This window comes from Apteryx mantelli, chromosome 9, assembly GCF_036417845.1.
Source record: "Apteryx mantelli isolate bAptMan1 chromosome 9, bAptMan1.hap1, whole genome shotgun sequence".
NCBI classification, from domain to species: Eukaryota; Metazoa; Chordata; class Aves; order Apterygiformes; family Apterygidae; genus Apteryx; species Apteryx mantelli.
The window spans coordinates 33,388,143-33,413,691 of record NC_089986.1 but is presented as its reverse complement, the minus strand read 5'-3'; positions in this window follow the sequence as shown (position 1 = coordinate 33,413,691).

Genomic DNA, 25,549 nt, shown 5'->3' with positions numbered 1-25,549 from the left:
AGCACTAGCAAACACAAGGAAACGGCTGAGGAACGAACACAAGAGCAGCAAGAGCCTCCTCTCCCACCTCAGGCTGCAGCCCTCACAACACTGAGCTTTAACCTCACCGCAGCAGGCATTCTCCACACTAAGGCACCTAACACAGGAGCCTGGAAGAACTTGAAGCTTCAAAGGGAACAGAGCTGACAACACAAGGGCAAATGGACATCACTACACGGGAGTTCAGGCAATCAGAAGTCCATGCTGGGCGTTTGACTTGCTGCAATAGGGCTGCTGGCATCCAAGTCTGCTTAAAGAAACCATGGGCCTGTTAGCATAAAATACTCTGATCTGCAACAGCACCTCCTTCTTGCTTGAGGCTGGGTTCACAAAATTCAGAAACCACCCTTTTCCCTCAGATTGTAGCATTACTCTGCAGGCTTCAGTAAACCCTTGTTTTGCTAGTCCTTTCCAAGCCAGATTGGAGTAAGTAAGGACAGACTGCTCGACTAGCACACAACGACAAAAGTCTTGCTCACGCATAAAAGTGCAAGAAGGATATTTTGTACACACAACCAATCAGCCAGCCAATTCCTCCCTTTCCAAACTCCCAAGTGCCTTTTTAGGGATGGCCGCTTTCAAACTGTGCACCTGTCTGCTACTGAATCCAAAGCCAAATAGAGCCAAGAAAGCCACAGCGTTGGCTGAGTTTACACAAGCATTAAGAAGCTCAGCAAAGCCTCCTATATAGCTCTTCAGCTGAGATTGAGTTCTCATGATAATTCTCATTTCCACGGTTAAGCTTGTATTTCTCATCTCAGTCCTTATCATAGCTGAAAATCCAAGAGATGCACCACATATCTCACAGCACACGGAAGAGCAGACTAAACACGTGTTGCAACCTTGTACTGGAAGTCAACTAAGCTGGTGCGCTGTGTGCTTTCAAGCGTCACCCCACAGGCAAGAAGGAAAGAATGAAAACAGCATAGAGTGGAGTGCTCCGAATGGCACAGCCACAAAAGAAACGACAGCAGGAGACCTCTGTCAAAGCACCGTTTGTTGAAGAAGGCCCCCCCTCCCCCTGGGAAAAACAGCTGGCACCACAGAGCATTCTTTACTCAACAACATACTCGCGAGAGGGCAAACAGTTACGGTTGAAAACACTCAATCAGCTTTCCCTAAAAAAAGAAATAATAAAAACAATAGAAAGACCTTGCGGGAGACAGCGTGGCGCCTTCCTGAAGTCAGTGCAAGAGCAGCCCGTGCTCTGCCCTCCTGCACCGAGCTGGGCAATGCTGCTGCTGCTGCCTCCCCAGGCACGTGGCTCCCTCCTGGCCAGGCCCCTCCCACCAGCACACGTCCCCAGGGCAAGGACCAGGCTGGGGCTGCGCTGCCAGCAGCAGCCTCGCGGGAGCCTGCTGCCAGCTCCCCGCTCCAAGCCCTGGCCTGTTCCCTGGAGCCCAGAGCTGGGCGCCAGCAGCTCCCTCCCCTCGCCCACCGCCAGGAAGGCTTTGTGCCAGGCAGCACCTGGCTGTCTGGGGGAGTGTGCGGGGAGGGCTTGGAGGAGCTCTGCAGCTCTCCTGGACCTGGGAGGGAGGTGGCGAGGGCCACGGTGACTCCCGGAGATGCCTTTTGTGTCCTGCTCATGCTGACGTGGCAGAAGCCCCCCAGCGCTGGGGTCATCATGCGTGGGTGTCGTGCTGCTTGCTGCCCACAACTGCATTTCGGAAAGGAAAAATGAGTGTGGTGTGGGGCCAGTCACTGCAAGTGCACGAGAATAACTAACAGGCATTTTCCAAGGCAAAGTAACTCTTCTTGTCCTGTTGGGTGCCCGAGAGATGGCTTCTTTCCTCAGCAGCATCCCTCAAAACCTGTAGCTGCATGACGGCCTGCGCTGTGTCCCGGGCCCTGGGACCTTGGGGCCTTGGAAGGCCTGAAGGAGCCACACACCCCCCATGTTGTTGTCTAGAAAGGAGGCCGGCCCACAGGAAGGGTGCCAAGGAGAGCAGCCCGCAGCCGCGCGGCCCCCTGCCCACGGGGGCCCCTGCAGCCCCCAGGATCCCCCAGCGCGTGGGGGCAGAGCCCGGCAGGGCCCCCGCGCGTGGGGACCGAGCCAGGCATGCTGTCGCCATGGCGCACGCGCGTCAGCAGTGAGCTCAGCGCCGCTGTTCCAGAGCCGTTGAGAGGCCAGTGGTGGGAGAGGGCCCGCAGCGAGCTCTCCGTTCCTGCCACCATGGGCCAGCCGGAGCGGCTGTGGGCGAGGAGGAAGGCGGCGCTGCGCATCAAGAGGAAGGTGGGCGCAAGCGTCTGGGAGCGCCGCACCGCCCTCCTGCGCAGCGCCGCAGCCGTCCCGGAGCCCATGCAGGTGGAGCCCGCGGAGGAGGAGGAGGAGCCCATGGAGGTGGACCCTGCGGAGGGGCAGCCTGCCCCGCGCCCCGCGGACCTGCCCCAGGGGCCGAAGAGGAGGAGGAGGCGCTAGCGCGGCAGGAGGCCCCCGGTGGCCACCAGCCAGGGCACGGCCCCCCAGCAAGAGCAGGCTGGTGCCGCCCCCAGCCAGGGCAGCGGAGCCCAAGGCGCTGGGCTGGGAGGCCGAGGATCGCCGGGCCGCGCGGCGCCTCCGCGCCTCCCCTGGCCGCTGGGCACCAACATCTGCCCGGCAGAGGCAGGGCCGACCGCGGGGACACGTCCCTGCCAGGGCTCCCCTCCGCCTCCGCTGCGGGACAGAGACAGTGCCCGCCAACGGCTCCCAACACCCCACCACGGCTCTCCTTAGGTTATAGGGAGTAAAGTGTAATTAATATATTAGGAATACTAGCAGGATTAGCATGAAGATTAGTGTAGGTGTAGTTATTTCATTTTTAGTGGTTAGTGACAGTTAGTTTGAGAATTCTTAGGGCAGTTGGGGGGGTTCTTAGTACGTAGGTATTTTGCTAAGTGTAGGAGAGAGTTCTTAGTTCCCCTTGCGTCAGTTATTTGTTATAGGTATCATTAGTCATAGTTATTAGTTCTAGTTATTCGGTATCATTAGTAGCATTAGTCATAGTTGTTAGTTATAGGTATTCGGTATCATTACTAGCATTAGTTATAGGCATTAGTTACAGTTATTCTTAGTCAGAGTAAGGGCATAGTTCTTCTTACTGTAGCACAGTTAATGATCCAGTGTAGTATGAGGCTAGGTAGCTTAGAGCTGGTGACAGTAGTCTTAGTGTGTAGTTAGCTACAGTCAGTTCCAGTATTGTTAGAAGACTGGAGGGACGAACGTGGGCCAGAGCTTCCCAGAGTCTGCGCTTGCCAAAGACCATGCAGCAGGGAGGTGGCAGCACTGCCCCCAAGGAGCATCCTGCGCACACATGCATGGGGTGCCAGGGCACCTGGCCTCAGTCACCTGGGCTACGAGTGGAGGCAAGAGTGCGTCTGTGCGCAGCTGCTTGTAGGACTGGGCCCCCCAAAGCAGACTCTTTCCCTCTCCGGAAAAGCAGCTGGACTCTGGCATCTATTGCACAGGGACGTGAGGTGAGGGAGTTTCACCAAAGACGCGTCTAACGCCAGCATTTAGGAACAGGAGAAGGTGCCGTGCCGAGTGCCTGCGGCCACAACGGTGTGGTTCCTATGTGCCTTCCTATGAAACCTGCCGAGGAGCCTTGAGGAAGCACAAACAACCGGAACTTGACTTCATGTCTCTCCTGCCAGCTTGCATCTCCATCTTCACAAGTCAACAGCACGGACACAAAGGACTTTTCCCCCTTCTCTGCTAGAGCACCCCCTCACAGGCCTTGGATTTTGCCCATCTGCACAGCACTTCCTGAGGATTCTGCATTGCACACTCAGGATTTCCTCTTTTCTTCAAGACCTGTGGCAGTGGGGTGGGAGGTGATGAGTAGGCAGGTGTCGCAGCCCAGCAGGCAAGAGCGGGCCTCCTGGCTAGCAGAGCCGCGATCCCAGCAGGCTGCGCTGGTGCGTCCCAGCAGTCGGCTATTGCTTGGGGTGTCCACAGCCTGAGGCACCACACTGCAGGGCTGTGTGGGAATGGAGGGATGAGAAAGGAGGTGGCAGTGCAGAAACGCTGCCTTCTGGCAGAGCAGTGGGAAAATGAGTGATAAAGAAGTCAGACAAGGGAGTTGTAGGGAACAGTGAAACCCCATGGGAAAAAAGACATTTCAGCTGGTGATTGGTTTAAGCTGCTACCTTCAGGTGGGATAAGGGGGAGTTGTTTTGACATGCCACATGGTGTGGACCCTGCTCCAGACAGCTGGACTGACCCCAAGACCCCACACGGTGGGAAGAGGACGCCTGCACCGCGATTCTTCCATGACTGACGGGACAGCGAAGGATTGGGATCCCTAACACAGCAACTTGGTTGCGAACCCAAAGCATGTGCAGAATAATATTTTAGTGTTTGGCTATAGCAAATTGCGCTGCACGATTGCAATGTAGGAGCGAGCAATAAAATACATATAATGGAGAGCCGTGCTGCACCCAGAGTCCTTGCTCTGGTACGGTTCCCCTTAAGTTAGTGAACATCCCACCCAGGCACAGCATCACCTTGGCGCAATGCCACAGCATGCTCTGGGAAGGACGTAGAGTCTGGGGGAGGTGTCTGTGTGCTGTGGTTGTGTGTGTGCATCGTGGTGGGGTTGTGAGAGAAGTGCGTTGTGTGTGTGCGTGTGTCTGTGCAAGACGGGGGGGGGTGTGTGCAGTGGGATGGTTTGCAATGCTGACTGCATTAGGGTCCTTTTGAGGAAGACGTGGAAGCTCTGTGTGTTTGGGGGGGCATGCACGTGCGTGCTGGGGGGAATGTTTGTGCATGCGCCATGTTGTACTGTGTGTTAGGATGCGCAAGTAGATGCACATATGGACATGGTTCCCTTCTGCTGAGAGGGGAGGTGAGAGGAGAGAAAGAGGGGTGCCTTGGGGTGCCATAGGGGCAGAGGGGCACCCTGGGGGGCGAAAGCACACAATGGTGTGCAAAGGAAGCAGAGGGGTGCAATGGGGGGCAGAGAGGTCAGGGAGGTGCCATGGGGGGCAGAAGGGTGCAATGGGGTGCACAGGCAGCAGAGAGGGCAGAGGTGTGCCATGGTGGGCAGAGGGCACAGGGGTGTCATGAGGGCAGTAGATGCCATTTGGTGCAATGGGGTGCAATGGGAGGCAGTGGGGGCAGAAAGGTGCAATGTGGTGCTTTGGGGACAGAGGGGTGCCATGGGGGGCAGAGGGGCCAGAGGGGTGCAATGAGGGGCAGTGAGTTAAGGGATGTAATGGTGTGATATGGGGGGCAGAAGGGTGCAATGGTGTGCCATGGAGGGCAGAAAGGTGCTGTGGGGGATGCCATGGGGGGAGGCAGAAGGGTGCAATGGGATGCAATGGGATCAGAAGGGTTCAATGTGGTGCCTTGGGGACAGAGGGGTACAATGGTGGGCGATGGGGGCAGAAGGGTGCCATGGGGGGCAGAGGGGTGTAGTGGGGGGGCTGAATGGTGCAACATGGTGCCATGGGGGCTGAGGGGTTCCATGGGGTGCAACTGGGGCAGAAGGCTGCCATGGGGTGTTATTGGGGGACAGAGGGTTGCCATGTGGGGCAGAGGGGTGCCATGGCATGCAGTGGGAGCAGAGGGGAGGCAGAGGGGTTAAATGGGGGCATTGGGAGCAGAGGGGTAAAATGGGGTGCAGTGGGGGCCGAGGGTGCCATGGGGGGTGGAGGGGTGCCATAGGGGGGCAAAGGGGTGCAGTGGGAGTGCCATTAGGGGCAGAGGGGTGCAATGGGGTCATAGGGGTCAGAGAGGTTAAATGGGGAGCAGAAGGATGCCCTGGGGTTCAACAGGGTGCCATGGGGGGCAGAGGGGACAGAAGGGTGCAGTGGGGGCAGGGGGGTGCCATAGGGGGCAGAGGGAACAGAGAGGTGCCATGGGGGGCAGAGGGGGTGCCTTGGGGGCAGAAGCGTTCAATGGGGTGCAATGGGTGCAATGTGAGCAGAGGGGCAGAAGGGTGCAAAGTGATGCCATGGGGGCCGAGGGACGCAATGGGGGCAAAGGGGTGCCTGGGAGGGCAGAGTGGGCAGCGGCCTGCAGTGGGGTGCAAGAAGGGCAGAGGAGTGTCATGGGGGGGCAGAGGGTGCAGGGGGGGGTGCAACAGGGGGGGCAGAGGGGTGCAATGGGGGCAGAGTGCTGCCATAAGGGGCAGAGGGGTGCCATGGGGGGCAGAGAGGGCCGAGGGTTGCCATGGGGGGCAGACGAGGCTAAAGGCTGCTATGGGGAGCAGTGGGGACAGAGGGGTGCAATGGGGTGCCATAGGGCCAGAGGGGTGCCATGGGGTGCAATGGGGAGTAGAGGGGTGCAATGGGGGGCAGAGGGGACAGAGGGGTGCAATTGGGTGCCATAGAGAGAGAGGTGCCATGGGGGTAGAAGGGTGCAGAGGGGTACAAGTGGGTGCCATAGGGGCAACGGGACACCATGGGGGAGGGGGCAGTGGGGACAGAGGGGTGCGATGGGGGGGTCGAGGGGTGCAGCGCAGTACAGATGGGTCAGAAGGGTGCAATGGAGTGCCATAGAGGCAGAGTGGTGCAATGTAGTGCAATGAGGGCAGAGGGGTGCCATGGGGGGCAGTGAGGGCATCAGGGTGCAATGGGGTGCCATGGAGGCAAAGGGGGCAGAGGGGTGCAATGTGGGGCAGAAGGTTGCAATAGTGGGCAGAGTGGACAGTGGGGAGCCATGGGGGGCAGAGGAGGCAGAGGGGGCAGAGGGCTGCAATAGGATGCAATGGGAGCAGAGGGGTGTCATGGGGGGCAGAGAGGTCACAGCAGTGCAATTGGTTGCCACGGGGGGCAGAGGGGTGCAGTGGGGGGGCAGCGAGGCCATTGGGGTGCAATGGGGTGCAATGGGGTGCTATGGGAGGTGGGGGGGTTCCATGCAGGGCAGAGGTAGCAGAAGGGTGCATGGGGTGCAATAGGGGCAGAGGGGTGCCATAGGGGGCTGTGGGTGGCATTTGGGGGCAGTGGGGACAGACATGACCCCCCATGTCCCCATGTCCCCCTGCCCTGTGCCAGCCCCGTGTCTCCATTCCCCTCCCCCAGCCCCTGTGTCATCCCCCCCCCCCCGTGTCCCCATTCCTCCCCAGCCCCACAGGAAGCCGGGGGAGGAGGAAGGGGGTGGCTCTGGGGTTTGCGGTGGGACATGGGGACGTGACTGCCAGGAACTGGGGGGCTGGGCTGTCCCTGTCCTCCATCCCCGCAGACCTCCATGGCCTCCTGAGCCCCCCCCCCACCATGTACCCATACACTTCCCCCCTGCCCTGGTGCCCTCAGGTCCCCTGTGTCCCCCCAGGTCTCCCCCTGTCCCCCCAGTTCCCCCTAAGCCCCTCCCATCCTCCCAGTTCTCCCGGTGCCCCCAAGCTCCCCTTGTCCCTCCCTTCTCCCCTTATCCCTCCTCAGGCCCCCCAGGTCCCCAAAGTCACCCCAAGTTCCCCCCAAGCCCCTCTTGTCCCCCCCAGTTTCCCCAGTCCTCCCAGTTTCCCCAGGTCGCCCCAGGTCCCACCAGCCCCCCAGCTCCTCCTTTGCCTCCCCCTTATCTCCCCCAGGTCCCCCCTTGCCCCCTCCTTGTCACCCCCTGTCCCCCCAACTCCTCCCACCCCCCCCAAGTCCCCTTGTTCCCCTAGTTTCCCCAGGTACCTCCAGCCCCCCAGCTCCCATCCTACCCCCCTTATCCCTCCCAGGTTCCCAAAGTCCCCCCCAAGTCCCCCCTTGCCTCCTCCTTGTCCACTCAGGTCACCCCAAGCTCCCCAAATCCTCCTTGTCTCCCCAAGTCCCTCCTGTCCCCTCCAAGCCCCTCTTGTCCCCCCAAGTCCTCCCAAACCTCCTCGTCCCCCCCCACCACCCTGATCAGGTCACTATTGGGGGGAAGCTTGCAGCCCCCCCAGTGGGGGGATGTGACATGTGACCACCCTGCCCAGATGCCTGGGTCCCCCCAACCCCCCACTGCGGCCACTGTGGTTTCCGGGGAGGGGGGAGGCCCTTCCTGCCCTCAGCCCCACAGTGTGCCCCCCACCCCCCCCAGCGGGTACATAAGGCACCCTGGGGCACAGCGACAGCCAGCCATGGCCCCACTGCTGCTGGCCCTGCTGCCTGCTGTCACCGGTGGGGACCGGGATGGGGACTTGGGGAGGTGGAGGGACAGGAAGGGCCAGGGACATGGGGACAAGGGGGGATGGGACAGACGGGACGGACAGGGGGTACAGGGGGCCACAGAGGACAGTGGTGGAGGTGTGGAGAGACAGGAGGGATGGGGACATGGGGGGACAGGGGGACACGGAGGACAGGGACAGAGATGTGGAGAGGTGGGAGGGATGGGGATGTGGGGAATGGGGGGACACAGAGGACAGGGATGGGGACAAGGGACGGGAGGGGATGGGAGGGATGGGGACACCAGCAGATGGGGACATGTGGGGATATGGAGGGATGGAGACAAGAGGGAATGGGGACATGGGAGGAAGGAGGGGTGGGGACACCAAGGGACATGGGGGGAAGAGGGATGGGGGGACAGGGATGGGGACACAGGGGTACGGGAGAATCTGGGATACCGGAGGGTCAGGGACATGGAGGGGTGGGGACACAGGGTGGTGGGGACGCGGGAGGTTTGGGGACGGTGCGGGTGCCAGCGGCCCCTGACGCGGTGCCCAGCCCTGCTGCTGGCCGGCATGGGGGCTGAGGGGCTGCACCCCAGGGTCCCGGCCGTGCCCGCGAGGGCCAAGGGGTGCAGCCTGGACACCCCGGAGTGCCAGGTCCCCTCTGCCTCGGGGGATGGCCTGCAGCTCCTGTTCGAGGACCTGCAGATGCTGGAGAGGATGGTGAGCGGGCACGGGGTGCATGGGGGGCACGCTTGGGGGCACGGGGTGGGCATCAAGGAGGTACCCATGGGGGCACCCATGGGGACACCCTTGCAGGCACTGGGTGGGAACTGGCAAGCACTGGGTGGACATCTATGGGGCATCCATGGGGACACTGGGTGGGCATCCATGGGGCACCCATGGGAGCATTGGTGGGCACTGGGAGGGCATCAGTAGGGACACCCAGGGGGGCACTGGGTGGGCACCAGTGGGGCCGACACCATGGGGGGCACTGGGTGGGCACCGGTGGGGGCTGTGGGTGGGCCCTGGCTGGGCACCGCTGGGGCACCCAGGGGGCGGGCAGGGTGCCCGGCGGGTGCTCACGCTGCCGGGCACGCAGGTGGCTGCTGGACAGGACCCCGGCGGACTGCGCTGCGCAATCTGCAAGAAGGTCCTCAAGAAGCTCAAGAGTCTGGTGCCCAACACGCACAACACGGTAGGGGCCGGGGCATGCGAGGGGTGTGCAAGGGACGTGGGAGGTCCATGCAGGGGTGTGCAAGGCTGCGCGAGGCTGTGCAAGGGGATGCCTGGCATGCAAGGCTGTGCAAGGGGGTGCCCACCATGCAAAGCCGTGCGAGGCTGTGCAAGCTCGTGCAAGCCCATGCAAGGCGGTGCCCACCGTGCAAGGCCATGCGAGCTCATGCCAGCCAATGCAAGGCCGTGCCAACTTGTGCAAGCCCGTGCAAGGTGGTGCCTGCTGTGCAAGGCCATGCAAGCTCATGCAAGCCCGTGCAAGGCAGTGCTCACGGTGCAAAGCCATGCAAGCCTGTGTGAGCTCATGCAAGCCTGTGCAAGGCGGCGCCTGCCGTGCGAGGCCACGCGAGCGCGTGCGAGGCTATGCGAGGCGGCGCCTGACGCAGGGCTGTGCCGGTGCAGACCCGGGTGACGCAGGCGGCCTGCACGGTGTGCTCCCTGCTGCCGCAGGAGATATCCGAGCGCTGCCACAACCTGGTGAGCCGCTACCTGGAGCCCATCGAGGCAGGGCTGGTGCGGGACAAGGAGCCCGCCAGCATCTGCACCAACCTCCGCTGGTGCCAGCCCTGACCCCAGGTGAGGCCCCCTCCCTCTCCACCCCCCCCACCACCCGACTGGGGGCCCAGGCATCCAGGCAGCCCCACCCCGGGTGAAGGGCCCTTGTGCCCGGCCGTGCCCACCGCGGCCGCTTCAAAGCGGCGCCCGGGGTGGGGCGACCGCCCGGGAATGTGCCCGCACCCATGGGTGCTGCAGGCATGGGGACATGGTGCCCCTCCAGGACGAGGACACAGGGTCATGGGGGCTGGTGGGCACGGGAACAGGGACATGGGGACACGGGGACATGGTACCCATGGGGGACGGGGACACAGGGACATGGGGATATGGTGCCTGTGGGAGATGGGAACACGGGGTCATGGGGGTCTGGGGGACATGGGGACAGGGACATGGGGGTATGGGGGGGGCATGGGACATGGTGCCCATGGGGATGGGGACATGGGGGGATGCAGGGACATGGTGCCCAAGGGGATAAGTATATGGGGGGGGGTGCGGGGACACAGTGCCCACGGGGATGAGGACGTGGGGAGCACAGGGACATGGTGCCCACGGGAACAGGGACACGGGTGGCACAGGGACATGGTGCCACCACTGTCTCCTCAGTTCAGCCTCTCTCTCCCCCCCCAGGTGCCAGCTGGCTCCGAGGGCACCCGAGGGATCCTGTGTCCCCTCCAGCGCTGTCCCCTGCGCTGGCCCCCGCACCGGCCACCCCTTTCCCCAGCTCAATAAAGCTTTGGCATTGAAGGAGCTGGATCTTGTGCTCGCCGACAGGGTGGGGGGACACCCGGCCACTGGGATGGGACACCAAGGGGGACACGGGGACACCGAGGGGCACAGGGGACACTGGGACACCATGGGGCATGGGGACATGGGGGACATGGGGGACACTGAGGGGCATAGGGGACACCAAGGGGCATGGGGATGTAGGGAACATGGGGGACACCAAGGGGCATAAGGGACATGGGGACAGCAAGGGGCATGTGGACATGGGGGATATGGGGGACATGGGGGACACTGAGGAGCATAGGGAACACGGGGACACCATGGGGCATGGGGGGGCACTGAAGGGCCCAGGGACACAGGGGACATGGTGCCCTGGGGCCCCCAAGGGACCCTGGAGGTGGCAGCCCAGGCCGGCATCCCCGCGGCGCACGTGTCCCTGCGGGTGCTGGCAGGGGCCCAGCCCGCGACGGCCACGTCCCCATTGGGGCTATAAGAGCCTAACCCTAACCCTAACCCTAAACCCTATCCCTAACCCTAACCTAACCCTAACCCCTAACCCTAACCCTCTAACCCTAACCCTAACTTTTTCGAGTGCAAGGAAGATGTCTGCTGAGCTGCTGTAGCCTGCTGGCCCAATTAGCTCTCCGGAGCATTTAAGAAGCAGTGAACAGCTGGGAACACAGAAGCAGATGGGGAGCTGCTCCCCCTTTGCGAGGGGCACAGTGGGATTTCCAGCAAGGAGGGAGCATTCAGGCAGCCTAAAGGCCCCTTGGTGGGAGGCAGCTCCTTTTCATTGGCTGACGGGGTTTTCACTTGCTCTAGGCTTAGTTTAAGCTGCGAAGTTAAACTGGGGGGGGGGGGGGGGAGGAGCAGAGTTTCGTGCAGGTGGAGGAGCCCCTGCTGGGTGACGTGTGCTCATTGCTCCCTTGGGATTTTCCAGGAAAGCTGTGCAATAGCCAAATTAAGTAACCAAGTTAATTAGCATTCTTAGTGGTGATCCAGGGAGAATGTGCGTGTCAACTAAACAGCAGGAAAGAGTTATGATACAGGGGAGGGGAATTGTCTGGGGCGGCTGGTGGGTAAAAGCATGTGTTTTACCACCCTCTGCTGCAAACCAGACCTTCCCCGGAAAACAGCGCAAGATTTGGGGAGCGCCTGCGTCTTTCCTTGCAGCTCTTCCCTCCCGCCCACCAGGAAGCATACGTGTGCCCAGGACATGGCTGGCCTTGTTCCCCCTGCCCTGCGGCCAGCGCTGGGGCAGGCGCCTGGGCCAAGATGTTAGAGCAGGGAGCACCAAGCTTGCACCCGGGGGACCCAGGCAATTGCTTTCTGCAAAGCCCCCAGCTGCTGGGGGAGCGACTCCGCCTGGCAGCACAGGGCAAAGCCACACGGAGACCTCCGTGCTTTGAGGCATCTGGCAGGATCGAAGCCTTCCCATGGGAGAGGAGCTGCAGAAAGCCCTCCCGTACCCCTGGAGAGCCCCTCCTGCGGGGCCGAGACCCCCCCCCCTCCTTAAAGCGCTCTAGGCGGCAGAGGCAACAGCGTTCGTGCCGCACTGGTGGCAAAATCTGCCATGGTGGCTAATGCGATGCCATCAGGCGCCCTGGCTCCCATCGCCCTGGGGCGCCACTTCCTCTTTTCTCCACAAAGGTGCTTCTCCGGCGGCAGCGTCTGAGGAGGGGACTGTGGGCTGCCGCGCTCCACAGCCACTCAGCAGGACTTTACTGCAGCACAGAGCAGAAGCGGCCTGTTCCCGTGCCGCATCCAGGAACCCCAGGCACGCTGCAGCTCTTGAAGCACCTAAGCTCGTGTTGTTCCCAATTGCTGCCTTTTTTTTTTTTAATGTCTAAACTTGACAGTTATTACGACGACAGGCTTGCAGGAGGCAGCATATGAATGGAGGATGAACCGAAACCTCATGCTACCTGCCAGGTGCCTCCACTTTGCTGTGACTTAGCCCTGGAGGCAGTGATACCGCGGAGACAGCAGAGCAGACGTGCAAAAAAAGAGGCTGCGCCTAGAGGACTGGCTTGGCGGCAGCTAAAACCAACTGTGCGCGCTAGTGTGGTGGTTTCCATACCGCGCCACCGCAGGCTGCCGCAGCCCCGCTGGGCGTCTCGGGGTGCGTTGCTGCAGGGCCGGCGATGGGGCGCAGGGCTCCCTCCATGAGGCTGCCCAGATCTTTCCACATGGGCATCCCCAAAGAGGATCTGAATCTCATCAGATTTTCATACAGCAGAAACCCGAATGGGGTGGTTTTACTTTTTCTCTTTTTCTTTTTTCTTTTTCAAAGACAACTTAGCAGCCGGATGGTTTTATGCAGAATCCGCTCCCCTCACCACACTTTCTTGCAGGTGTTTTTTGCCACTAGAGTTGTTTTCACTATCAGCCCCATGACTCTGAGGCGGCAGCAAACTTTGCATGACCCTCGGGCACCCAAAAAGACCCTTCCTCCAGCAGCGTCAAAGTCAGGCTACGTCAGCTCACAGTGGTCCCCCTGGCTCCACGGCCGGCCACTGCCCCAGGCATGAGCCCTGCCAGGCAGCTCAGGGCAGCCCTCCCCTCCGTCCCCCCAGCCCAGATGCATGCAGAGCTCATTTTAAATTATTTAAATTATGCAATAGAGGCTTTTCTTCATCTTCTTTAATTTCTTTTCTCTCTCCTGGCTCTCCAGTCAAAGCACCGCTGGCAGCGTGGACACGTGCACCCCTCCCATCCTTCTGCAGCGGCAGAGCTGGGGCAATGGGAGGCAAAACGCTTTTGCACTGACCCTGCTGCTGCAAAACCCTTGGCTCGATCCCACTGTGAACAGCAGAGCCTGGACAGCCCTGTTCAGACAGTCCCCGATTTCTCCTGGGTTCGAAGACTCCCCCCCAGGCTCTGTTTCCCTCTGATCTAAAGCAATGAAGTTCTGTGCTGCAAAGAAGTGGAAAACTCAATCTGCGTCCCACCTGAGGGCAGATTTGGGGGGCAAAAGGCTGGAGTTTGTGCTGTGCCTTCCCCTGCTCGCTTTGGCCTGCGTCTCCTCCTTCACAATGTCCATCAGCCCGAGGAGCCAGAACTCCCAGTCTGCCCCCGCGAGGCCTCCCCTTCCTTATTCATGGAAACACATGCACAGCCCATACAGCTCTCCCCAGCATGTCACATGCTGCATTTAATACTCTTCCAAGAGAAAAAGCAAAATCCATAGCAGAAAATCTTTTAATTCCTCTGCTGCCGCTCCAAACCAGGTCCCTGCTGCTGAGAGCCCCCCTGAGCTGCCGGCGGGATCCCAGAGGCCAGGGGTCCCCATCGCCTCGCAGCTCCAGGGGGTTTCTCCAGGCTTGGCTAGGCTTTCGCACGCTCCCTGCAGGGAGGAGGATAAACGGGAGCAGTGAGCGGCTGCACGGGGACGAAGCCATCTGGCTCCGAGTGCCGCGGAGCATCCTACCTGCCGAGAGCCTCATCCACCGGACGCGGTAGCCGTGGGTCCTCCAGCAGTGCCTCCCACTGGCTCCGAGCTTGGACAGCATCTTGGTGATCTACTTTGGGAAGCAGAGGGATGGCAGGAGCTCGGCTCATGCTCGCCCCGCGGGAGCGGGTACTCTGGAGGCCAGAGAGCCTGTGCCACCACCTGCGTGCAGCTGGGGGAACTCAGCGCTGCGATTTCTGGGCGTTTAGAGGGGAAAAAGTGACTTACCAGCGAAACTACAGCCTGCTTTTGGACCAGGTGATGCTTTGCTTGCAACTGCCTGTCAAGAGGGGGAGAAAATCAGCAAGGAGCAAGGCAAGCAGGAGACTTGCATCCCCCTCTCCCAGAGGCACAGGGCACAATCCTGCCATCCCAGCTTCCCCCCCAGGGTCCCCTGCAGCATGGTGTGAGGGAGGATTAAAGCCGAGCACCAAAGGCAGCTCAGCGTTTCCCTGGCTCCCAGAGAGCCTGGAGATCTCTCCCTTCATCTGTGGAGGCACGGAAAGGTCCCCTGGGATGGTGGTGTCATCCCACTGGAGTTGTCTCCGTCTCTCCTGGCCTCCTGCCTTGCAGCCCCTTGCAGCCAAACACCAGCCCGCCAGGAGAGATGGGACTCGGCACAAACAAAAGAGCGGCAAACGAGCACAGCGGGAGGGCACGTATCGCGCATCTCCAGCAGGTGCCCAGCAGCGGAGAGGCAGGAGGCAACGGCTCCCGCCCTGGGGGCTCCCGCGCCACCGCGCGCCACCTACTTCTCCAAAACGCCCCAGATCTGCACCTCCATCTGCAGAGCCTCCACGGCCACAGCCACGCTCTGCTGGATGGACTGCGGGGAGATGCGGGGCAGGGCTCGGCGGGGCGAGCGGTGGCATGGCCCCGGCTTTACCAGCAGCGGCTCGGCGTGCAGCTGGTCCAGCAGCGCCGCCTGTGCCTTGTCCTCCAGGCGCTCCGGCGGAGGGGCTCACACCCCAGCAGCCGCACCAGGTTGGCAGCGTCAGCGCGGGCATGCAGGGCGCTGCCGAGCGCCAGCAGCAAGTCCGCGCTCTGTGCGGGGCCTCTGTCCCGCAGGCGCCCAAGCAGCTCCTCCACCACCACCGCCTCCAGGCAGCCTGCGCTGGGGCCGGGGGCACTGTGAGGGATAACGCGCCTTGGCCGGTGGAGCCCCCTGGCACGGGGACCACATGGGATGGGACGGGACAGGATGGGATGGGACGGGCTCACCCAGGTGGACGAGGCTCTGGGTGACTTCATACTGCACTGGCGCTCTGCTGCCTCCGTGCAGCTGGAACAAAAAACAACCAGCAGAGCCCGGCGGCACCCAAGCCCCCAGCACCCGGCGGCTCTGCCACTGCCCTCCACACCACCCCCTTCTCCCTGTAACCCAGCTGTGGGCTGATCCCGCACCCCGGGGTCTCCACTGGCACCAAGCGGGCGGAAACCCCCCTAAAGCACATCAGGGACGGGTGCTGCCGCCAGCACTACGTACGTGTTCAGTAGAGTGGCCAGGACGGGCTCCTCCGTACTCCCAAGGCAGCCGAGGGCCTGGGGGGCAGAGCCGGCAAGAGGGGGGGTCAGAGCGGGGCCGTGGGGGGGGCCGTGGGGCCGGTGCAAAGAGCAAAGCCCGGGCCGGGGTGCCCAGCAGGGGTGGCAGCAGGCGAAGCCCTTCCCTCCTCCCTGTCCCGGCCGCAAAGCAGGGCAGCACAACCAGGGGCCTCGCCACCCCCCCACGATGCTCCGCCGCCCCCTCGCCTGCACCGCACAGACCTGCACCTGCTGCGCCAGTGAAGCCAGGCCCTCGGTGAGCTCCTGTGAGGCACAAATTCGCCGCCAGGGACTGGGGGTCCTGGCCAGGTGAGGGGGCGGCGAAGGCATCGCACCCGACCGAGGACCACCCCCTCTCCGCTTTAAACCACCCTTCAGGTCCTCGGCCAGGCGCGACACGTGGGGGGCTGGCACTGGGGTCGCCCCACCAGATGCGGGCCTGGGCCCCGCCAGGGGGAGATGGGCCGGTTTAGCCCCCTGCTAGCTGGAGAAAGAGCCCACTGGTGGCTCCGCACCTGGTCACCCACGCCTCCTTTGCAGCGCCTTCCCGCAGGATCCCTGGCGGCGGGACGGGCACCGGCGACGGCTGCGTGGCGGTGCCCCAGGGGGCAGGTTTCCACCCCGTGGGGTCTGAAAGGGGAGAAAAGAGCCCAGTAAAATACCAAGCGGCTGCGGGCAGCGGTGGGGCATCAGGCGCCGGTACCTGGTGGCAGGAGGGCTGGGGCAGCTGCGGGGGCCGGCCCCGTGCTGGGAAGCCCGGGGGCTCTGGGCAGCGCTCGGCAGCCAGCACCTCGAGGTGCCGCTGCGCCCTGCGGTGCACCCCGGCGTGGAAGCCGGGAGCAGAACTGCGGTGATGTCAGAAGGAGCTGTTACACTGTCACGCTATGAAGGTTCCACAGCAACAACTGAGACAGTAGCATAATAATAGTAAAAAAATGTTTATTTCCTCACACAAGTTATTGGATTAGTAACATCCATTAAAATAATGCGATTACTAATTTAGAAAGGATAACACAAACCCATCTGTTACTAATTTAGAAAGGATAACCCGAAACTGTCGATTACTGCGCTCTTCATTGGAAGGACTGCTTATCCCTGCTTGAAAGCTTTCTTGTTCACTCTCTTAGTGAGAGGACTCTCAGCCTCGAGGAGTTCCCTTAACCCAGTGTCCCAGGAAAAGGGGAGGAGGGGGAATACTCACGGTCCAGACGGAGAGGATGGTCAAGTCATGTTCCTGTCCCTGGTCCCTGCTCAGACTCTCCTCGCTCCCAAGTCTCTTTTTATATGGCTGGGGCTCTGGGCAAACAACACTTTTGCTGACCTCTGCAAGTTTCACAATCCCAGGACTGTTTGTTTGTCTGCTTGGGAGGACCCTGCTAGCGAGACAAGACCACAGCACCTCCGTATTGTTTCTTCCCTCCCTGCGGGGGTCCGTGCAGATTCCAGGTGGCAAACTTCTTCAGTCTTGTTAATGCTTCCAATCCGCAGCCTTGCGCATATCAATTCTTGTGCATATCGGTTGGTAGACTTCTTTAGTCCTGTCAACTCCTCTGTTCAACAGCTTTGCACGCATCAGTTCTTGTGCATATCAGTTCTTTTGCATATCAGTTGCCAAACTTCAGTCCTATTAATTCTTCGCTCGCCCGTCAGGAGCAGCTATGATGATGTCAGAACCCGCGATTACATCGTCCTCCCCCTCCGCAAGAGCAGAGGGAGGCAGGGGCCCCCGCTGCAACCAGGGAGCGCGCCGAGACCCGCACGCTGCCCTGGCGGCCCCACGTGCAACGCATGTGTCCGTGCACCGCCCCCCACGCATGTGCCCAGGCCCCCCCCCACACACACACACCAATGCACCTGCACAAACACCAGTTCGCACGTAGTCCCACACCCCAGCGCACACACGTCCATGTGCCTGCTCACGCATGCGCCCACCCCCATGCACATGCTTATGTGCGCACACGCACACTCCAGCGTGCACAGGCATGCGCACGGCCCCCTCCGTGCACACATGCATGTGCACACATGCATGCCAGTGCACACATGCACACCCCTGTGCACATATAGACATGCCTGCTTGCATCCCACACACCCCCAGTGCACACATGCATGCACATACGTACACCCCGGTGCACACACCCACACACATATGCACGTGCCCACCCCTGCGCACCTGTGCACCCCAGCACATGCTACCAAAAGGCCCAGACAAGAAAGAGTCTCAAAGGGAAGGGGGGGGAATGGGGGAACTGTTACCAGCTCGGACAAGAAGGAGTCTCAACAGGAGCCTCAGACAAACATACCCAAGGACACAGGTGCAGCTGGGACTGATACATCCTGAGAAAGTACAGGTAAACCAGCAGAAGCCAGCTGGAGCCAAAATTAGGACCAAGACAGCTTTTCTCAGACAAGCAAGACAGGCCAAGTTGAGACCCTGTATGGAAAAGTAGAGCAAAGTTCATGGCAAGATGCTGAGTGACACCTCTTCTGACACCACTAGGGACCACCAGAGACCCCCAGAGAGTCAGACCACATGCATAAGGATTATGTAAATGTAATAATTAGTTCTAGGAAATAGAATGAATATGTACAATCATTCCTGGAAATTTAATGCATATGTATATGATAGAGCAATATAAACTTTAGATGATGAGGCACACGGGGTGCACGTAGGGTGGAGCTATCCCCCGTGCACCCGGCGTTGTGATAAAGAGAACGTCTGCTTCTTAATGCTGCATTGGTGTAGCATTTTCTCCCGATTTCGGTGACACACACATGCACATGAAAGCATACGCTGCAATGCACACATGTACAAGCACATGCATGCACTAGCACACATGTGCACCCTAGCACACACATGCACATGCACATGAAGGGCACCCACTATGAACAAGCACATACAGAGCCCAGCACACACATGCAGCAAACACACATGCCAGTGCACACACACACACGAACTTGCACATCCCAGCAGACACAGGCACATAAGAAACACACATGTTCCCCCCCCAGCGCACATATACACATGCAGGCATGCACAGACACCCCAGTGCACAGGCACACATACATGCACACCCCATCATGCACTTGCACAAACACACTCTAGTGCACACATGCACATGCCTGCATATAACACAGCACACACATGCACACACACACATGCCCCTTCATGCACATGAACACACACACACCAGCACACACATGCACATGTGCACACATACACACTCCAACATGCAGATGCATGCACACTCCCAGTGCACACATGTGCATGCACACACACGCACACCCCACCATGCACATGCACACACACCTCCAGTGCACTTATGCACACACACGCACACCCCGTCATGCACAAGCACGCACTTGCACACCCCAGCACACACATGCACATGCACTTGCACACATGCAGCCCAGCACACACACAAATGCACACACACACGCACGTAAGCACCGCCCCCCCAAACCCCAACCCTAACGCAACCCTAACCCTAAACCCTAACCCTAACCCTGACCCCTAACCCTAAACCTAACCCTAACCCTAAACCTAACCCTAACGCTAACCCTAACCCTAACCTTAAAGTTTCTAACCCTAACCCTAACCCTAACCCTAAACCCTAACCCTAACCCTAAACCCTAACCCTAACCCTAAACCCTAACCCTAAACTCTAACCACATGTCAAAGATATGCAGATGTGCAGCGCTAACATCTCAGAAACACATAGTTAATGAATGTTAGGGACGAATCTAATAACTACTTTGCCAGTCTCAACAGCTCTTTAGTTGATGCAAGTGACACTAACATTTTCTTAATGTTTTCACTTTCATTTAACCCCATGAGAGCATGAGATCTGTAACAGTGAATCCTAGTGCTCCCTGGACAGAGCTGTCATACATTTTGTGTATTAGCTGCTAATCCTCTTTGAGTGGCTTTTCCATGCCACTAGGGTCCTGAATGTTGCACATTCACCCACTGGGACAATGCAGGCAGAAAGAAAGAATCTGTCCTAAAACTGAGATTTTCAAAAGCCTCCCTATGCTCTCCTCTGGTAGCCAGGTATAGGTATATGCCTGTAACGGGAGAGGATGTGGGCCAGCATGAAAAAATGCTAAAAACAGCAGTGTGAGTCTGCAGTGGGGTCTGAAGCAGACGTGAGGCAACAGCAAAAATAAATCTCTCCTTTTTCAGCTGGAGAAGATAACTGATCTTCAAAGACCCTGCACCTGGTGAAGGCAGAGCATGACATGAAGTGTTCCAGGGAAAGGAGTGCTGCCTGTCTCAAACATCTTGGCTGGGCAGCCGGGAGGAAGACAAGAAGCCAGATCCTCCTGGAAAAGCCTTTTCTTACTGATAAAGGGTTCTATGTGTGATGGTGCTTCGTGGACTTGCAAGGTTACTGCTCCCCTTGGAGAGGTGTCCACAGCTTTGGATTTGGCTTTCTGGCTCCAAAATGTTGCAGCCTTCCCAAGCAGCCCACCAGTGGATGGGTGAATTGTGCTGCCCGGCAAGCACAGCTCCTACCTAGTGCTGGACCCACTGCAGGATGGCCTCTAATGACCACCCACCACAGCAGGAAAAAGCCAGGAAAAGTGCTATACCTCCATCCTGTCTGAGACCCCACAAATGCACCTGCAAAGGCCTGAATTCACCTCAGCTGCTGAGCAGCACTGGCATTCATAAACACTCGGCAGCACCTGTAAAACACCCATAGTCGGAAATTTCTTGAATCAGCAGCACATCTACCCAAGGTCTCCTTGTCAAAACCTTGTCAGCTGCCTCTGGAAAAGCCCAGATATTGCAGGCTGCAAGCCAGAGATTCAGTCAGCAAGTATTTCCTTCCTGGCTTCTGTGCCTGTAGGCAGGAAGACTGCTATTTGTGGCAATCTCCCACCTTTTCAGTTAAAAATAAAGTTTGAAAACAGTTCAGGGCTTACTGGTAAATGATAGGAACAGTGATGGCACTAAGCATTTACAAGGAAAGAGGAAATGTCATGCTTTGGCTTCACTTCTTTTTACAGTCCCTTTCCCCCCCAACACACATTTCTCCAGTATAAGTAAGTGTGGAAGCTTGGGATTAAAGTGAGAAACACTTGCACAACCAGACGCCAGGTTCAGTTGAGCTGGGAGATCCCAAAAGCTAACTTACAAGCATGCTCACAGGAGATGCTTGAAGACTTCTGTACAATCAAGAACCAGATCGAGCGCCCTGCTAGAAGGGCTCTGAGAGCCTGGTGCTCTTCCTAGCCATTTCCTGCCAGGGAAGCAGGTCTAATTTCACTTCTGTGCAGGCTTTTTTTAGAAGTCTCACCTGCCTGTGCAGTAAAAGTTGGACCAGCCAGGTGGACTTCCACATTTGATTGTCTAGAGAGCCTTCAAAGTTCACATTAAGCATAGTGGTGCAGTGCCTCTCTGTCTGTGGAGATCTTGAGACTCATGTTTGAGGACAGGGGATTCTTCTGCTCGTTTTAATTGTTAACCATGGAGCATCAAAAGAGATATGAATATTGAAAGGCCCAAACTCTCCTGCTTCCCAGAAGAAAAATGCATAACTCAGATGGAACTCATGGCAGCAGCTGGTGGGAAGCTGGAGAGATACAGTAACCTCCCCACCAGATATGGATGTGCAGCAAACGTGCCTTGCACAAAATAAGAACAGCATCCACAAAGTTACGGCGATGTCCAGACTTACTCCAACCTGCAGGAAAGCTGCATGATTTCCAAGACCGTCTCAGCTGACAGCAGAGACTAAAGAGCAAACCTCCTAGCATGTGCAGCTATGTGGTAAGCCCTCGTCTGAGTTTATCCATGTGGGAAAGGCTGCAGCCTGGAGCCCAGGACACATCTTATGCCTTTCTGTTTCACAGCTCCCCATAAGAGAGATCACATCAAGTGCATCAAGTGCTAAACTCTTGCTCTAGAATAAGCATTTCCATGAAGGCAGTTATTCTGCACTATACATAACAAAAGCAATACCAGTTAAATTTCTTCATGCAGAAGCAGGTTTACCTGCCCTTTGGTCTCCCATATAGCTTGTCTTATATAATAAAGCTTTTCAAAACCAGTTGCATAATCCTATGCACAGGCCATTAGCTATCTTGTGGATAGTGTGACTGATAATCTGTACAAAGGCTACAGAAAATCCCTTGATGGAGCTGATGAGTGAATACAGCAAAGTTGGGCAGCTTTTCCCCACTGCTGATATCTAACAGCCCTGCAGCTCACCCCAAGTGCCTCTCTTCAATGGATTTGTTCTGGTCAGAATCAGAATGATTTTGGTTGGAAAGGACCTCTGGAGCTTTCTAATCCAACCTCTGCTCTAAGCAGGTGACTCAAAGCTGGATCAAGTTCTTCATAGGTGTGTTCTGCCCCAGGTGAGTGTCATGTAAATGATAACTTGTGCTGCCATTTCTGAGTAAAGTTTGGAAATCCTTCGGTCTTCTAAAAGCAGAGTGGGTTTGTGGAAATCATCAGTTACAGTACATCCCACTGCCAAGGGCTGATAGAGGCAAGTAGCTACGAAAGGTGCTTCTAGAGATAAATGAATGAATGATAAGGGATTTCAGTAGGAAGAAGAGTAACAGAGTGCATGTGTTGTGGGTGCGTCTGATACCTCCCTATCTTCACCATGAACAATATGGTCTATGATGGAGAAGAGACAAAAACCATCAGGGAGAAATCAAGCAACTAGAGGTGTCTGCTGGTGAAAGCATCACTGTGATTTTGTAAGCCGGAAGCAAGATTTGAATTACTGAGGACAAGCTGCCTCTGAGAAAAGCACATCCATTGTTCAGCAGTGGGAATGAATCACATTTGCCAAGTGGGAGCAGTTCAGCATGTGAAAAGAAGTTCAACATGTGAAGACAGACACCCTCCCCTCCAACTTCAGCAAAAAAATAATCTGCTGTTTTCCAGGAAAGTGCTTTGCAACCTGATTGCTTTTGTACTTGTTTATTAAACAAAGGTTTCAGAAGGAAATTCCTTGCTGCAATGAAATAACTCATTTCCAAAGTTATCCCAGAGCATAAAGTAAGGATACAGTCATTTTTCATTCCCATAATTAGAGAAATCGTTTTAGCAGATTAACATTAAGCAACATTTTCATAGAGTAATACAGTTACAGAATGGTGCTCATAACCAAATTAAAAGCCATCTTGTTTATTCATCCTTTCAGCAGGCAGGACTATTTTCATAGCACTGTTCTTGTCAGGAGATTTAATACCTGACCCAGAGTATGTCAAAAACTGATGGTAAGCTACACACTGACTGCAACAAGCTTTGTTTTATCAGGTTTCTGGAATTTTCTTTCCTCATTGCTCATTAAAACCTGGGGTCTCTTCCAAGGGGTAGTATTAAGAACAATATCCCTCTGCAGTTCAAATTTCCTTCTTCTAGCCAGCACGAGGCCTGGGTATGGCATGGCCTGCCCCAGGAGAGATGAGGTGAGTTTTGTTTGCTCGCTGCTGAAACAGCACAATGTAAATCCCAGACTGGGTAGGATGAGGCTCACTTGAAGAGTTTGTGTCATGTTTCAACCACAACCACAACCAGTGCGCTCAGAACAAGCGGAGCAGGAAACCTTCCCTGGGAGAAGCCAGCAAAATAACCAACATCATAAAAGCCTAAAGAATTTGGCATGGTTTTATCAAAGGGTTTGTATTTTCCAGTACATTAAAAGACAGCCTTATACAGGCTGAAAAAATATACCCTGCTGCCTTTCATTGCTGGGAGCTTGCCACTTCCCCTTGCTCCACCACTGGCAGAGGCGACCAGAGCAAACATAGAGTCAAAGCTGCAGCACTAGGCACAGGCGAAAGGCGAGATTGTCACCTGAGGTGGGAAAGGGCAAAAGAAATAAATCTTGATCCCTCCCTACGCACAGGCATGCTGAGTTTTGGCTGCAGGAGAAGCGTGTGTGTGCAGGAGGGGCGCAGCTGTGCTCGCCTCTGTGAGCCACATGGACAGCAGGAGCTGCGGGTTGGTGAGCAGCCCTGGCTCCGGCCTCTCCAGCTGCACCGGCACTGAGCCCAGTAGTGATTTATGCCTTCCCAGGTCACAGAGGCATGTGGGACTTCTGGACCTCCATGGTCTCTCCGTGTCAGAGGTGCTGGAGCCACATGCTGCTCTCCACACAGGGCAGCTGGCACTGCTGGGAACCAGCCTGAAGTGGGTCGTGCACCGGCCAAACTTCTCCTCGCACAAATATTTCCTGGGAAACTCTCTGTGGGAGGGTGGGCCAGGGTGTTCTGCAAAAAAGTGGCCAGCAGGCAAGGGTTAACACCAGCCTTGGCCCTGCCAAACACCCCCATCTGCTTGCTGCTCATGCAAACTCAACCAGCAGCAGCAGTCTGGCAACCGCATCCCCACCATGGCTCAGGTGTGGGGCTGAGGCAAAGCATTTCCAGGTTCACCTAGCCACCTTTGATGAAATATTCCATTTTCAGCCTCACTCTTCCCCTTCTCCAAAAACCAGCCAGCCACTCCCAGCTACTCTGCAGCCATTTTCAAAGTTCACAGACTTAACTGTCAAAGGCTGCAGACACATTTATTATCTTTTTGGAGTGCCATCTGGCATTTGTGTATCAGAAGAAGATTACATATATGTCAAACAGAGGGAAAAATATCTTTTTCTGTAACAGTTGTAGAAGCAGGGAAAAAAGTATAAAAAAATTGAATCCTGTGGACCATATGGAAGGCTTTTTCTTAAGTGATCCATCTTGAGCAATTATGAAGTGTCACAGCCAATATGCAGATCCTGGGCTCCCTGCAGACAGAAGCGGGGTGGCTAGGTTGGGCTACCTGAGACGTTGACATCACAACTGCTTGAAATAGGCTGGGAACATGAAACAGCCCCCTCTCATCCCCAAAAGGGGGAGGGAAGGAAAGGAAGAAAACAAGACAGCTTGCAGCATGCTAAGTGAATCAGAGTAATGTCCTTTCTTTGCCTTTCAGGGTTTTATCATCACATGTCTTGTGAAAGCAATAGGTGTGAACCCATAATGGAGCCTTGCCAGGTTTTTGGTGCTTTCTCTGTGCCTCCTAATGCCAGGGATAGTGGAAAATTACTGGCTGCTCCTCCCAGCTGTGTCCTGCAAACAAGCTTTGGCAGGGTGAAGGAATCAACCACTGGTGTGACCCAGGAAATGCCAGGTGGAGAAAGTTTCACTGGGGTGTCCTGTACTGCACAAGCTGGTTTCAAGTCCTGGCAGAGGATCCCACCACGCCCTGGCAAAGCAAACTGGGACACACCAATGCCACACAGACAGACAAACCCCATTCTGCGGGATGTCTGGGATGCAGAAGAAAAACAAAAGAAATACTATAATATCAAGCATCAGCATTTCCCTGGGGCAAAGTCTTTTCTCCCCCCCACTCCCCTCAGGACATCCATGCTCATTGCCTCTTCCATTTATTTCTCCTTTGACCATTTTTGCTATTCTTAAACAGACCAAGCAATTGGTGAGCAAGAGACCAGAGGTCCACTGTGAATCAGTTTAGCCCACTATTTATTTATCTTTCAGCACAACAAGTTTGCCTCTCCTGGGTTTTACCAGTATTAGACTATGACATCTCCTCCCCCCATCCCCAGCCTCCACTGATTCACGCTGGCCCAGGCTGATGTTTGCCAAATAGGGCTCTGGTGTGGCTGATGGGAGGGAGTCAGACCCCTGGTGCTCTTTACCCTCCCTCCCATGAAAGTTTATACCATGGAGCTATTTGCACCAGGAAATCCAGCTGTGATTGGCACCTTCTAGCAGCTGCCCATCTCCAGGTATGAAGAGCACAGATAACCACTGCTCCTCAGGAACCTCCACTCACCATAAGCCATGCCAGCCTCTGCTCAAGGGGAGCTGGCATATACCCCTCCCTGCTAGCAGCATCTCACAAATCAGCAACCATTGCAAAATGTCCTGTTGCTCAGCTCCCCGCCAGCGGCAAGGCAACAGCACCCTGTGTCTGTCA